The sequence below is a fragment of the Mustela nivalis genome (assembly GCF_964662115.1).
Source record: "Mustela nivalis genome assembly, chromosome: 3".
In the NCBI taxonomy this organism is placed as follows: Eukaryota; Metazoa; Chordata; class Mammalia; order Carnivora; family Mustelidae; genus Mustela; species Mustela nivalis.
This window is the reverse complement of record NC_139022.1, coordinates 67,833,465-67,850,247: the sequence shown is the minus strand read 5'-3', so window position 1 is coordinate 67,850,247 and position 16,783 is coordinate 67,833,465. Positions and strand designations below refer to the sequence as shown.

Below are 16,783 nucleotides of genomic sequence, written 5' to 3'. Positions count from 1 at the left end.
AATGGGATGAAAGCAATTTCCCAATATGCAGCCATCTTTAAATGTCTCATCCTAGTTCCAGTAAATCATTCCCATGACAAACCACTTACAAATATATTTTTACATTTAATCCACAAGTAGTTCCAAGACAGGAATCATTATATGTATTTCATAGATTAGAAAACTATGACTTTCTGTCTTGAAGGTTTTAATATTTCCACATATTCTACTGTACTCACCCCCACAATCATATACAAAGAATTTAAATACATTTTTCACTTGTTCTTTGTAATCATTCATGAGAACCTATAAAATGGTCAATGCTCAAATGAGCCTTCTGGCATTTCAAGAATCATAAGCTTATATTTTATTCTCACTGACCAGTTGTTAAGATAATCTTCAAATAATTTCATTAGTAATGAGCTATATTCCTTGTGTGTCATCATTCATTAGTGATGTGTTTTCTCTGAATTCAGGAAATAGTTCTAAAACAAAATAACTAGGGGGCACCTGGGTGGCTCAGATGGTTAAGCATCTGCCTTCGGCTCAGGCCATGATCCTGGGATCGAGTCCAGTATGGGGCTCCATGCGCAGTGGGGAGCCTGCTTCTTCCTGTGCCTCTCTCATGAATAAATAAATAAATCCTTTAAAAAAATACATCTAGGAAATTTTCCAATGGCACATATACCAGTTAACATCTCAATTTTCCGCCACTAGAATTTCCTTTAAAATGTTTGAGCTCTTGGTCCTGGCAAGGCCACCTCCTCCATCAGTCAGTTCATGTGTGTCACACCGGTATCTAGGGAAATGGTTAGGTAGTAATTTTTCCTTGAGAAAACTCTGCTTTTATTTATTATTGCTATTTTATTTTCTCTCTTGGAAATTTTACCAGTTGGCAGGCAGTCCCCACCTCCTGCTGAGGGAGCCACAAGCTCTCACTGCTTCTGGTTGCCATTGATGGGGAGGTTCAGGGCCTCAGGAAGACCTTGAGCTTGGGCCAGGAGCTAAGGTATGCCAAGCAGGCAGAGAGCAGGGGAAAGGAATTGGGGGTGGGATGGGGGACAAAGTGTGGGATCCAGGGCCTGGTGAATCAGCAGCAAGTCCCACAGGTTGTAGTATCTGCAAGGAGATCTGGTTGCCCGTGATAAAGGCCTGCCTACCCTTGTTCTGGGACAGCAGCGTCTCAGAAGGCTTCAGGTGCCCTGGTAGTGACTGCACGTACTCCTCCTTGCCTGCCTCATAATTGGTGTAGATGAGAATGATGTATTTGCAGCAGAAGTTCTCCACACCATCATTCCCCACACCCACCAGAGCTGCCTCCCCGGCAGTCCTTCCCATCCAGCCCCTGGGAGCCGCCCAGGTGCCTCAGAATGGCACTGGATTGATACAGGGCAAAGTCTCCATCCGGGAGCTTGGGAAGCTGCCCATATACCCAGGGGGTCTTGAGTGAGCCCTGCAGCCAGGTTTCCATGGTCACCACCTTCTCTTTCCAGCTCCGCCCCTGGTCTGCGGCAGCCTACACAGGGCCTGGCCACACTCTCCAGCAAGAAGTAGACAATGGCACGAGGCGTCATGGTTGCAGTACAGGTGACTGGGCAGGTGGCGGGGCGACGGCGGTGGTGGGAGAGGTTCCCGCAAAGGCTCTGCTCTTAGACTGCGTTTTTGCAGGCTGTTCACTTTTGGAGAACCCCCAAAATAGTACATAGTTTCATCTTTCTGCTTGAATGGGTGTTCCTCGCTGGAAAGGAAAAAGACGTGGGCATGTGCTGAGCCTGTCAGGTGTAGGACATCCAACACATTCCAAGGAGAGCACGTTAAGTGACATCTTGTCTCGGTTCCAGATCTTCTCCCTTTTAAGTGGTGTATGCAGGTCAGAATGATCACTTGGAAATATTCCAGTTCCAACCACCTGTTTACACGGACCCGTGGATTTTGTTTCCGCAGTATGAAGACTTGGAGGCAGGTTTGGAAAAGCAAATGGCCGAAGTTAAAACTTAGGAGGGGAATGGAAGGAACATAAAAGCATTAAAGTCTTTCTCTTCATCATTTTGTTCCTACAAATCCGAAAGGTCCTCAGATAATAAAGAGCTGGATTTATTTGTTCTTTCATTTGGTGTTCAAAATGACTGGAAGGGGGAGCATCTGTCTGTGTCAGTGGTTCCATACTGAAAGAAGAGGCTTCCTTTAGAAATGATCACTCAGAACGATTCAGAAAAGAATGGGATATTTTTAGTAAGTCATTTTCTCAAAAAACCTCCGTGGGACTGCTGGAGGAGCAAATCTGAATTTATTCTCAGAGGATATAGTTAAATATTCTGACCGAAATAAGGACTGTGCCATTTGAAACTACATATAAAAACAAGATCAAGGGATAAAATAAGAGCACATATTTGTGCTTTACAAATAAAAACCACCCAGAGGAAGATCAGGAATGAACAGTAAATATGAGACGTAGGGGAAAATGGACAGCTGGCTTCTGCATACTGGCACCAACCTTCCCAAGGAAGAGTCTCTGTTATTGCTATCTGAATAGAAACATGACCTTTATATTTTTATTACCAAACTTAGAGGAAAGGCTAGTTAGGAAATAGACATTATAGCCCATCATCAATTTTTCCTTTCTTCATGTACCATTGTAGCAAGTTGCCAAGATATTTTGAAGGTGCATTTTAAAGGTTTTTCTTAGGGGCGTAGGGTTATTTAAGATAATGGCCACTGTTGTTTTCATGAAGTAGAGTACCCTCCATAAAACCAAGAGGTATCCACACAAGTAAATGCTATTTTAATGTGAAATAAACTGAGGAAATGAGAAGATAGTGAGATATTCTAAAAATCATTTTTCAGAGGAGAGACATGTCTATAGGTAACAGTAACTACTTCTTATGCCCCTAGAACTCTGATAAAATGCTAAGACCAATGGGATAATTTTGGAAGTTAATAAATCTCCAATTACAAAAAATAGCACATATAACTTGGAAAAGGTAAACAAAAATCTTTTAAAGAATTTACAATTCAGTAATAGTCACCCTTACTATTTTGAAGAATTTTTAGGTTTGTTTCCAGCATATTTTTTAAAATTGAGATATAGTTAACATGTAACATCATATTAGTTTCAGGTGTATAATATAATGGTTTGAGATTTGTATATACTGTGAAATGATTGCCACATTAAGTCTAGTTGAGTCACATGGTTGCAAAAATTTTGTTCCTGGTAAGAAGTTTTAAGATCTATTCTCTCAGCAATTTTCAAATATGCAGTACAGCATTATTAACTTTAGTCACCATTATGTATATTATGTCCCCAGAACTTATTTATTTTATACCTGGACATTGGTGCGTTTTGACCTCCTTCACCCTTTTTGCCTACCTTCCTACCTCTGCCTCTCAGAACCACCAGTTTTTCTCTCTATCTTTTGTTTTGTTTTGTTTTTTGTTTGTTTTTTAAGATTTTATTTATTTATTTGGCAGATGGAGATCATAAGTAGGCAGAGAAGTAGGCAGAGAGAGGAGGAAGCAGGCTCCCCAGTGAGCAGAGAACCCGATGTGGGGCTTGATCCCAGGACCCTGGGATCATGACCTGAGCCGAAGGCAGAGGCTTTAACCCACTGAGCCATCCAGGCACCCCATTTGTTTTTTTGTTTTTAGATTCTACATTAATGTGAGGTCATATTTGCCTTGCTCTGTTTAACTTCTTTCACGTAGCAGAATTCCCTCAAGGCCCGTTCATGTTGTCACAAATGGCAAGATTTCAGTTTTCTTTACGGCTGAATGATATTCCATTGTGTATATATGCCACCTTTTCTTTATTCATTTATCCACTGATGGACACTTAGGTTGCTTCCAAGTGCTGGCTGTTGGCAATAATGCTGCAATGAGTATGGGGGGCATATACATTTTTACGTTAGTGTTCTCATTTTCTTTGAATAAATACCTAGAAGTGGAATTGCTGGATTGTAGAGTAGTTCTATTTTCAATTTTTTGAGAAACCCCCATATTATTTTCCATAGCCGCTGCACCAAAGTGTACTCCTACAGTGTACAAGGCTTCCCTCTTCCTCCACATCCTCAACACTTGTTTTTACTTGTCTTTTGGATACTAGCCATTCTAACAGTATCTCAGTGTGGCTTTGATTCACATTTACCTGATCATGAGTAATGCTGAGCACTTTTTCATGTGCGTGAGGTCCGCGTGTAGCTCTTCCTTGGGAAAATGTGTATTCACATCTTCTGTCCATTTTTTAAGGGATTGTTTGGTCTTTTTTGCATTTAACTTGTTGGAGTTCTTTATGTGTTTTGATTACGAACCCCGTATCAGGTAGATGATCTGCAAATGTTTTCTCCCATTTAGTAGGTTGCTTTTTCACTTCGTTGATGGTTTCCTTTGCCATGCAGAATCTTTTTCGTTTGATGCAGTCCCACTTGTTTATTTTTGCTCCTGTTGCCTTTGTTTTTGGTATCAAAATCCAAAAAATCATCACCAAGACCAATGTAAAAAAGGCTAAAAAGCTGTGTTTTCTTCTAGGAATTATAGGTTTAGGTCTTATATTCAAGTCTTCAATCCATTTTAAGTTAATTTTTGTGTATGGTATAAGAGAATGGTCCAGCTTTATTCTTTTGCATGTGGAAGTCTAGTTACCCCAACACCATTTATTAAATAGACTGCCCTTTCCCATTATGTATGTATTCTTGGCTCCTTTGTTACATAGTAATTGCCTATATAATGCATGGGTTTATTTCTGGACTCCTACCTCATTCCACTGATCCATGTGTCTGTTTTCATGCCAATACCATGTTGTTGAAATTGCTTTTAGCTTTAAGATACAGTTTTAAGTCAAGAAACATGATGTCCCTGTCATTGTTCTTTCTCAAGAGTGCTTGGGCTATTTGGAGCCTTTTGTGTTTCCGTACAAATTTTAGGATTGTTGGTTCTGTTTCTATGAAAAGGGCCATTGGAATTTTAATAGCAACTGTACTGAATCTTAGATTGCTTTGAGTAATATGGATATTTTTAACAATATTAATTTCTCCAATCCATGAGAATGGAACGCCTTTCTATTTATTTGTGTCATCTTCAATTTATTTCATCAGTGTCTTACAGTTTTCAGTGTATAGGTCTTTTACCTCCTTGGTTAAACTTATTCCTAGATGTTTTATCCTTTTTGAATCAATTATAAATGCGTCTGTTTTCTTAATTTCTCTTCCTAATAAGTTGCTATTAGTTTTTAGAAACAGATTTTTATATATTGATTTTGTATTCCACAATGGTACTGATTCTGATTTATTAGTTCTAATAGTTTTTTGATGGAATATTTATGAATTTCTACATGTAATATCATGTCATTTGCAAGTAGTGATAGTTTTATGTTTTCTTTCCCAATTGTCATGCCTTTTATTTTCTTGCTTAATTACTTAGACAAATACTTCAGTACTTTGTCTAATAAAAGTGGTGAGAGTGGCCATCCTTGTCTTTTTCCTGATCTTAGAGGAAAAGCTTTTACCTTTTCACCATTGAGTGCGATGTTAGCTATGGGTTTAATGTATATGACCTTTATTCTGTTGAGGAACATTTCTGGTATACCCACTTTGCTCAAAGTTTTTATCAAAAAGGGATGTTGAATTTTGTCAAATGCTTTTTCCTCTCTCTCTGCCTGCATCTCTGCCTGCTTGTGATCTCTGTCAAATGAATAAATAAAATCTTAAAAAAAAGGGGGGGGGGGTGTCACAGGGTGGCTCAGTGGGTTAGGCCTCTGCCTTCAGCTCAGGTTGTGATCCCAGGGTCTTGGGATCAAGCCCCGCATCGGGCTCTCTGCTCCGATGAGATGACCTGGACTCAGTTCCAGGGAGATGACCGTATGATTTTTATCCTTCATTTTGTTAATGTGGTGTATCACATTGACTGATTTATAGATGTTGAACCATTCTTGCATTCCTGGAATAAATCCCACTCGATCATGGTGGATGATCTTTTTAATGTATTATTGAATTCAGTTTGCTAATATTTTGTTGAGAATTTTTACAACTGTATTCATCAGAAATATTGGTCTGTAATTTTCTTTTCCTTCTTGTGGCATTCTTGCCTGATTCTGGTATCAGGTCAATGCCTGCTTCAAGACAAAAATAAAAAAAAATAAAAAAATAAAAAAAGAAGGATTTAGAAGTGATTCTCCTCTTCTATTTTCTGTGAAGAGTTTGAAAAGAATTGGTATCCATTTTTCTTTTAATGTTTGGTAGAAATCACCAGTGAATCCATCTGGTTCTAGACTTTTATTTGTTAGGGGGCTTCTGATTATTGATTCAATCTCTTACTAGTAATCAGTGTACTCAGATTTTCTATTCATAATTCAGTTTTGGTAGGTTGTGTGTTTTTAGGAATTCATTTATTTGTCTAGGTAGCCCAAATTTTGGGAGTCTAATTTTTCATAGTACTCTCTTATGATTCTTTATATTTCTGTGTTATCAGTTACAATATCTCCTCTTTCAATTCTATTTTTATTTATTTGAGTCCTCTTTTGCTCTCAGTGAATCTGGCTAAATGTTTGTCAATTTGGGGGGCACCTGGGTGGCTCAGTGGGTTAAGCCACTGCCTTCGGCTCAGGTCATGATCTCAGGGTCCTGGGATCAAGTCCCGCATTGGGCTCTCTGCTCAGCAGGGAGTCTGCTTCCCTCTCTCTCTCTGCCTGCCTCTCTGCCTACTTGTGATTTCTCTCTTTGTCAAAAAAAAAAAAAAAAAAAAACCAGTTTGTCAATTTTGTTTATATTTAAAAACACAGCTCAATTTCGTTGATCTTTTTTTTTTTCCCTTTTAGTCTCCATGTGACTTATTTCAGCTCTGATCTTTGTTATTTCCTTCCCTTTGCCAACTTTCAGCTTCATTGTCCTTGAGCATTTTTTAGTATCATAATTGCAATCTTATTTAAGCATCGTTTGGTAACCTGCTTTTCACAATTTTGATACTAATGTTTTATCATACTTCTGTAAACTTTAATGACAGTACAATATTCTATTGAACAGAGATACCATGTTTTTTTTAACCAATCTTTTATTGATTTTTTTCTAAGTTTTTGAATTTGAGATAGTATTGTGATAAGCCTATTTTTCCAGGAAGCCTTTGTAAATGTCTGATTTGTTTTAGATTAGCTTCCAGCATTGCAAATGCCAGTTAAAACACTATGAACAATTTGAAACATCTAAAAACGTAAAACTGAATTGCTTTCAGATATGTTTTCTAATTTACATCCCCACCAGCTGTGCATGTAAATTCACAAAATTTTCAAAGAGATCTAGGCCCACTCCACAGTAATTCAAAATAAACTATTATAAGGGAAAAAGAATGACATTTGCCACTAAATGTTTTTTAATGCTTGATAATGCTTTCAAGTTTACTTCAAGTATATAATTATAGAATTTTATTTAAGTGATTCTGCTGTTATGTTTTCAAAGAAGATGAAATCCATTTTAGAAGATTTAGCAAAATTAATAAATATCAAATTTAATATTCAGTAGTTATGTTTACTTCACATTACATTAAATTACAAATATATCTAGAACATGTATATATGTCTTACAGAACTTAGAGAATACTATATTACTTATATCCATTTATAATTGTCATGTCTTTGCTTTCCCCATGTGTTCAAAACTACAATTTCCTTGGTATTGTTCTTTTTTTTTTTTATTAAAGATTTTACTTATTTGAGAAAGAGAGAGAGAGAGTGCATGCAGAAGCAGGGAGAGGGTCAGAGAGAAGCAGACTCCCCCCACTGACCAAGGAACCCTACATCAGCCTCGATACCAGTATTCTGGGATCATGACCTGAGCCAAAGGCAGACATTTAATTGACTGAGCTACCCAGGAACCCCACCTGATACTATTCTTTTTTACTCATACAATCCCAAATTACATCATTCCTGTGGAGAAAATTCCCCCTGTTCGAATAATCTTCCATTATGGTCATTTCCACAAAGACTCTGTGGCAAATGTAAAGTCCTCTTGAATGTTTGAATGCTTGAATGAGAGAAATTTCATGATGCTATAACCCACCTCGTTGCTGTATTCACTTAATAGTTACTGGGTCCCTTCACGGTGGAGGTGCAGTAGACAAATACGGAACTACATTGATCTAGTGTGGAGGTGGACAAGGTGCTATAAAGTATGTCTTGGGAGCACAGGAGGCCCATTTGAGACAAGTTATTATTTGAGCTAAGACTCGGAGGATGAGAAGTTGGTTAGAGAATATAGGGGAAACATTAGGGGCAGTAAAAATAACATATGCAAAGATATACAGACATTTTTTTTAAAGCCCACCACATTGTAGGAGCTCTAGGTAATAAATCTTAGTGAGTAAAACAAGGGTTGAGCTTGGGAGGTTGAAAACAGACACAGAGGAGACCGAGTATGCAGGACCTACATCACAAACATTTGCTATTGTATTGTGAAGGGAGTTTGGATTTTATTCTGTAGATAATGGTAAACTATTGAAGCAATTTGCATGAAAAGTTTTGGTCATAATTATAACTCTGGAGTCAATGTAATAAATATTTTGGAAGTAGAGAAAGTCTGTATGTGAGCACATGTGGGAAGTTACTATATGAGCACAGAAGAGACATTAGTGTTTGTGTTAAGGTAATGAAAATTGGAAGGGAAAATAAGGTAAAAAAAAAATCTGTATTTTATGAGAAAGGTAGCAAAAGCAATAAGACTTAAGAATTGATTGAATTTGGAAGATGTTGTCCTAAAGCCAATTTTGTAAAAATTATCTCAGTGATGGATTATTCAGTAGGATCTCGTTAGCTCATTACAACTGAGGGAAAAGGTTAATTTGATTTGTTTCAAGTCTGAATTACAGAATATTTGTAAGAGAAGATTTTTAATATACTTAAGCACAGAAAGTTTTTCAGTCACATTTTGGTGGTATTAAAAAAAAAAAAAAGAAGGGGAATTTTGGCAGAAGAAAAGATTCATATGAGAAATCCTTGCTCCCTCAGACAATATTATTACCAAATTTAAGATGTTATATTAGTTTGCTAGGACTGCCATAACCATGGACTCAGTACCACAGACTGAGTAGTTTAAACAACAGAAATCTATTTCTCACAATTTTGGAGGCTAGAAGTTCAAGACCACGTTGTCAGCAGTGTTGATTTCCTCTGAAACCTCTTTGGCTTGTAGATGGCAGTTTTTTGCTGGTGTCTTCACATTGTCTTTCTTCTCTCTGTGTCTCTGACCTGATCTGTTCTTGTAAGGGTCCCAGCTATATTCTATTAGGGCTGACTTTAGTGGCCTAATTTCACCTTAATTATGTCTTGTAGATCCTGTCTCCAAATACAGTCACATTCTGATGAACTGAGTAGGATTTCAACATGGAAATTTCAGAGGGATTTCAGAAGCCATAATAGATACGGACTGGAGTAAAGATCTCAAAAGGTATTTTCATTTCCAGAGCGTTAAGTAAAAAGTTAAGAATGACTATCATAAGAAGAACATTACATAAATTAAGAAATTTTTAGCAAAACGGTTTTCTAAAATTCAATCAACTAAGTTCAATATCCATCCCCAGTTAATGAATGAGAGAATGTCTTCTTAATACTGACTAATGCGGTTTGTTTACTAGCGAGGCCTAGTAACAACAGTAAAGAAGTTGTGGAGATATGTCTTATATTCAACAAGGTTTATCAAAATACTGGTCAAGTTCATCGTATACTTTATGTTTACTTGTGAGAAAATTGGAATATTATGTATGCAGCGCTGGGAAGCTAACTGGAGGGGTTTTTGTAGTTGTTCAGCTGACTTTACATCCAAAATTATAAGGAAGCACACTTTTTAAAAATCAAGATTTGTAACGACCAAAGCTGCTCACTAGTCAGAGAATGTGTCTATATTATGCTAAAGCAGCTGATACTGACATTAAATGAAACTTCACTTTGGAATTTAGGATCGAAGAGGGCTTGTGTCAGGTGTTAGGTTTTAATAGATCTGGGGGCCTGCTTAATTGTTGTTTTCTAAAAAAAATTTCTGTGTTGGAGCATAGCATACGATATACTAAGAAATTTTAGCAGCCTAAAATTTCGTGAGATTTTTTTAATTCAAAAACCAAAATGTCAAACCATCTCTCTGGATACTTACATAAAATAGGTGATGAGACATTTTGAGCAGAGAACACGATCTAGTAATGTTTATCATAGCACCATGGGAAGCAAGAATTCCAGGTCCTACTCCCACCTGTTCATTTCCTGTCTGCAGCCTCAAATTTAACTACTTTGTAGTCCTCCCTCTCCCTTTGTAAGACAACTGTACAAAAAGGTAGCTATTTGTTTCACATTTTGCTAGCATGGTGGGACGGGGTCAGAGGAGGGAATGGGTAGAGCATGTAGCATCTGATGAGAATTCTGAGACGCTTAGAACTGTATCTCTTCATAAAATTTCATTACAGGCATGAAATCAGCAAGTATCCAGTTGCTAGACTGTGACAACAACAGCGAACAATAACAACAAAAAGACCTAGGGGAGGGTGTGGGACTGGAAAGTAGTATTTATTATATTCCTACTCTGAGTCAAATAGTGTATTAGATTATCTGTGTGCTCTGTATAATTTACTTTAGAGATATTAAGAAAAGAAGGCTCTGAGAGGTTAAATGATTTTCCCAGTTTAATATGGACAGCCAGCAATGGAATTGGTATTTTAAAATAAATCTGGACACCCAAGTCATGCTTACATCTCCCTAGTGTGCCCAAGATGGCCAGGGTGGTCAGTTCTGCACAAAAGGGGTCAGAACAATCAAAGAGAGCCAAAGAAGTCATATTTGTTTGGATTAAACAACTCAATCTGCAAACTATTTCACTTTAACATAAGGTGGGAAATGGGATTTCCAAAGAAAAGAAGAAGAAGAACAAGAACACAAAACTGAGTTTCAGCAAATAGGGCAAGTGAGCGATTAAAAATAAATCTTTCATGATTTGCTCCTGCAGGCAAGAAGAATAATGTTTTTCAATCCTGCTTAACCCAAACTAATCTGAGTTATTTAAAGTATTATAACCAGTGGTGACAAAGCAGAAAGTTTATTATATCCTTCCACAGGCAATGACTTCTCCAAAGCAGGAAGCACACGTAGAAGGGGACCACAGTATCCACGGTACAGTGAGCAGCTTTCTGTTACAGGGAGCCACATGTGCGCTGGGAGGGCTGCCCCCCCCCACCCCCCCAGACCAGGCAGCTTGTTTTCCATTCCGGCTGGGAAGCAAGAATACTTTCAGTCCTGGTGTGCACTCAAGTCACAGGGCCAAAGAGAAATCTGCACCCCATCCAGGCCCGTGCTCACCAATGGGAGTTGATGTCTTTAGGCACACCAGTAGTTAACAGCAGAATCCCTGTTTAGAAAGCTCAAGATTTCTGAAATCTATTCCTCCAAAATAAATGCATAGTTTCATTTGCAAAGTAGGACATCATTACCTAAAGATAACAGCATCTGCAGAAATACTTACTTAGCAACTAAATCACAAGGTCTTCCTTAGAGCTTCCTTTAGGCTAGAAATAGTCCCTGCTTAGCCAGCTGGCCTGGAAAACTAGTGACAAACATAAAAACCAAAAGAATTACGGAGCTCATCCTATGCCTTCATCTACGGCTCAGACAAGCATCTGCAGCACACTGTTTTTGAGATCGAGGGCTACAGAGTCAGTGGAAGGAGGAAATGTCTAGATTTTCTTCTGTTGTGCCATGTTTTCAGGCCCAGAAATGTCTATCTCTCCAGGTAATGAAATGTACAACTTTTTATGCAACTCTTGTGTAAATTTAAGGCTGGCGGGATTTGCAAGGACTGTGATAGCCATGACTTTTTCAGTGGACTCAGCCCTGTTGCCAGTGGGCCCAGGAAGACCACAGACGTTGGGATGTGTCAGGAGAACCGGTTACTAGAGAATCTGGATCCCTGGGAGCACTGATTAACACTGATTTACAGACAGCCTAAGAAGTTTTCAAGGACATCTTCATGTCCTGCTTTTAAAAACAGGTTTCAGAAGCTCCTGTTGCTGCTGTCCTAATTTTGTTATGTTGTTTTCCGCATCTATTTGCGGAGAAAGAAAATACTTCCATATTAAGGCTATACTGATGATAAAGAAAAAAATAAGCTTACGTCAGACTCATCCCTCTAATTTACATGCTGCATTTTAAATTCACACATGAGTCAGGGAAAGAGACAGCAATTCCTCTGTAAAGTATCTGTGAATGCATTATTTCTTCTTTCCTTTCCTAAACAAAGAGGCGGAAAGACTCTTCTAACAAAGCTTTCCTGAATCACCCATTATCATCATATTTATTTTAGGATGGGCATGAAACTTTCTTTTTTTTTTTTTTAAGATTTAATTTACTTATTTATTTATTTATTTATTTATTCGACAGAGGAGAGAGGGAGAGCGAACGAGCACAAGCATGGGGAGAAGCAGAGGGACAGAGAGAAGAAGGCTCCCCACGGAGCAGGGAGCTGGATGTGGGTTCCATCCTAGGACCCTGGGATCATGACCTGAGCCAAAGGCAGATGCTTAACGGACTGAGCCACCCAGGTGCCCCAGGCATGCAACTTTGTACATGTTCAAGAGAAAGTTGTAAAGACAAAATCTGTCTCTGTGTGTGGCACGTTGCAGGATATCCTAAAGATAACTTTATTAACATAACAGTCATTGACCTCAGAGATTCCACCCCTAAGTCATTCCCGTCAACCACAGAGAGAGAGAAACGTCAGTGTACCATTCTTTTATTTCCAAACAGTGCCTGGTTCCAGAAAATTATGAATCAGGCTAGATGAATGGTAGGCAATACCAGTTTCATTTTCCCTCACCCGAATATCTCTTAAATAGCATCTAGGAAACTGGTTTTAAACAGTGTGCTTATAAATGTTCTGTATTTATTTGCAAAGTAGCCCTGGAACACTCCTCTGATCATGGCCATTTCTAGCAATTACCATTTTAAATTGTGTTTTAATGACTAAATGACTCCAGGAGCAAAGAAAAGGTCATATATAACAATTTCACGGTGTGACACTTTGTGTGAACTGCACTGAAGGCAAAGGGTTGCAATAAATAAAATGGCTTTTGTTTCTAGCAAACTCACTCAAAGACACACATACATATCTACAAAAACCCAGAGACAGTTCCACATTTCCTGATGAACACTGGCCTTTCTTGAAACATACGCTTAGCCATGGAATCTAGAAAAAGATCTCTCTGTGTTTTATAAGCATCTTTATCAGAACAATGGCATGCAAGGAATGACAAATATCTCCACTGGGGATTTATGTTCGTTAAGAACTCAGAAAACACAGAATTTGCACCTGCTACAGGATAATATTGGGCTTGCAAAGCAAAACAAAGATTTCAGCACAAAGCTAAAGATATTTACACGAGTTGGGAGATTTGCTGAACTGAGTCATGAGAAAATGACAACGAAATAAGTGCTTATAAGGCACCCAAAGTCCCGAATATTAAGACACTATTTGAAACAAAGAATTTAGATTTGTGCCAGAAAACAATAGGAAAGATACTATGGATCAGATTTCAAAGGAAGGAGGGGTGGAACAGGCCCTGCCAGTTCTTACTATTCATTCTGCCCACATACACATAGTGAGCTCTTTTCTATTTTTAATTCCTGCAGAAAATGCCTCAGATTCTACACTCTAGTAGTTCTGCTATGAATAACATCGAGACCCTCAAGGATGACAAAGAGAACCTAAGAGCTTTTTTCGGTCTTCATCTTTAGCATGCTATGTATGACATGGTCCATGCCGTCCCCAAATAATAACATAAGGCTTTCCACCTCCCCCGTGCACCTGAGGCCCACCTGTCAGCTTTATGACTTGAGAAAGAGGCATACAGGAATCCTCAGGGCTGCCAAGTGCAGCTCACAGAAGGTCAGTGTGTATATCCCTGCTTCCGTGCTCTTGCCATTTCCAAGAATAACACCTTGAATTTAAACAGTAGCTTTCCTCCAAGGAACACAGAAGGTTCTCACCTATCTGAGACCTACATAGGTAAATAGATCTACAAACAAAGGAAGCAAGGATTTATTGATTCTATTTTAAATGAGAGAACCAAAACACAGTAAGTTAATAGGAAACCAAACAATGCCAGAGCACGCATGGTCTTCTAACCTAGATTTTTAGTTCAAAATCCCATCTTCTGTGGCTAAATTATCATTATGCAAAACTTATCCCATGCTGGTGGTATTTGGTTATTTGGTTTTTTCCTTGGTTATTTGGAAAAACCTTCCCGATTTCAAGTTTGAAAGCAAATAATCTCCACTGAGATATAACTAGTCTAGTGTTTCCAACATTGTCACTCTAATATCACGTTTCTTAGTGTAAGACATAATATTTGGCAATTCAAAGATTATTTAAATGAGTTGCTATCCTGTACCTAGTAACTTTCAGTTTTTCATTTTCCAGTTTTCATGACTAAGGAGTCAACTTAAAGAAGATCTCAGATTTTCTTAAGCCCTGAGCAAGTTATTACAGGCAGATAAAAAATATAGTCATATTCATGGTTAGTGTGTTATTCTACAGCTCAAAAAATACTACTTGACATGATTACTGAAGAACCAAAGCTGTCTTCAGACAGGCATGAAGGTGTCGAAATGGAAGCAAAAAGGGGAACAGGAGATGCTGTGCAGGAAAGAGAATAGGGAGTGGGCCCAGCTGGCTCAGTCAGTAGAGCATGCGAGTCTTGATCTTGAAGCTGTGAGTTCAAGCCCCAGGTTGGGTGTAGTTTTTTACTTTGAAAAAAGGCGGGGGGCAGAAATATGGCCTTGTGGCTCCTAACAGCAACCATTAGAAGAGAGAGGAGAGACGGAGGTTTATGACGTAACATATGACATGGACAGAACGTATTACATTTGGGAATAGGCAAGAAAAGTTTATCTTAAAAGAAAAGGCCGTGACCTCTGTGTTTCAGATCCAAAGAGATCCTTTATAGGAAAACCCTATACAAAGACCAATTTAGTTTGTGATTACTGCAACAGGCATTGTGCTAAGTCTTTCCAGATTACCTCATTTGATTCTTACTAGTCTTGACGTAGGTCCTATTATGCCCAGTTTACAGCTGAGAAATTAGGTTAAGAGATGTCACCTGACTTGCCACAGGTCCCAAAGCTCTTAATTGATAGAGTCAGAATAAGAGCCTAGAGTGATCTACCTCCAAAGCTTTCTCTTAACCACTCTGCCCCCCTGACTCATTTTGAGGGGGGGGGGGGGAATGATTAAGCCTTTGAGAAAAAACCGACGAGGACTTTTTCTCAAGGATTTTCTCTCTCACACCAGTTCTTCTAATGCTTCTCTTTTTCTTTCGAACTAAAGTACTCCCCCATTTACTGAAGAAGGGTTGGGTCAGAGATGCGTTCACATATTATAGCTATTACTCATGTCTCGCAGGAACCTGAAGGGCAACTCTGTGTGTGTAATTGTCAGCAGAGGCGTAATTAAGAATTTCTAGTACCCGAGTGAGCGCCAAGATTTAGACTCCACCCCAGCCCACTTTTCTTTATACCAATTATAGAACCGAATATCACTGTATGCACACATACCAATCCCCGGTTAAGTTGAAACCACTCGCAGCGGACGCTGGCCGGCTCTGCGCCCTACTTGATTTTGTCCCTGTTGGATTCAGCTGTTCCTGCCCTATCACTAGTGTCATTTGCCATCAGTGGGGAGAAATAGAACATTCCCCTCCGTCCGCAACTGGCCAACAGAGTAACTAGTTGCTAAAAATTAACTCTATTATTAACATCTCTAATAGTCTCTAAATCGCAAAGTCCAGCACACACAGCCAATCACAGCCTTGCTTTCTTCCCTACCTTAACTTCCCACTTCTCTTTTCTCACCCCATCCTGACAAGTGAAATTACACGGCCCACTTTCATGAGGCTGGGCCTCCGAAAGTGCTGTTCTTTCTTCCTGGGTGACTTCTCCTCTCAGAGCCAGTGGGCAAATGCTCACCATCTTTCAAGATTCAGCTCAAAGTCTAGAAATCCTCCTGTTTTCCATACTGCCTTCCCCCTCTGGACTCTCCTGGATCTGGAGAATGCCTGTGTTTTAGTGCCTGTGGTACCACACACAGAAGTTTCATCTCCATCTCCCAGAGAATGTGTGAGTCCCAGCAAGCAGAGCCCAACACGTAGTAAACCTCTGGTCGTGGCTGGACAGTCTGTGAGTGAATGAAGGAACAACCATAAAAAACCAAGGCTTTTCCTCAAGTGCCTTAGAATTTTAGTTCCGACTTGAAAGTGTATGCACGTACTCTGGGGTTGCTGACCTAATCCTTCTGCATGAATTTAAATAAAAGCTGTAACCATTGATACTTACTCAAGAGGAAAAAAGAACAACAAAACTCTCCTTGAGGTCAGTGGGACTGGAGAGCAGGTGAGCTCACAGCACCACAAAGAGGTGGAAGAGTAGGAAGGAAGTGAGTAAGAAGGGCAGCGACTAACTGGTTAGCTGGTATCACCACACATACCAGCGTTAGCTCTGATTGGCATGAAGTCGCCTCAGTGGTAGGAACAGCCTTGATTCCTTGGCCGGCTTCCTCTTAGGTGGCAGCACTCAACTCTCTGGCCCTTGACAAGAGTAGTGAGACCTTCTGCTGAGTCATCTGTCATGCTTCTCTCTGGCATCATTCCTCCATGGAGAGTGCACTTCCTCTTCCTCTTTATCAACATTGTTTTCTTGATGAATTCCGCTGCTACCGTCCTGACAGTGTGTAAGTTCCCTTTGCCCTTAGAAAGTACATACTGTGGTGATGAACATTTTGTCTAAAGTATTTTCCCGTTA

The 16,783-nt window shown here is 39.2% G+C and overlaps 1 pseudogene across 1 annotated transcript; it reads right to left on the bottom strand.

Annotated features, from left to right (window-relative positions):
- Positions 1-946: 946 nt before the first annotated feature.
- Positions 947-15,955, bottom strand: LOC309860926 (glutathione S-transferase P pseudogene; annotated as a pseudogene). Its single transcript has 2 exons — positions 15,812-15,955; positions 947-1,495 (listed from the first exon to the last, which is right to left on the bottom strand). The product of its transcript is annotated as a glutathione S-transferase P pseudogene (transcript).
- Between the last annotated feature and the right edge of the window lie 828 nt (positions 15,956-16,783).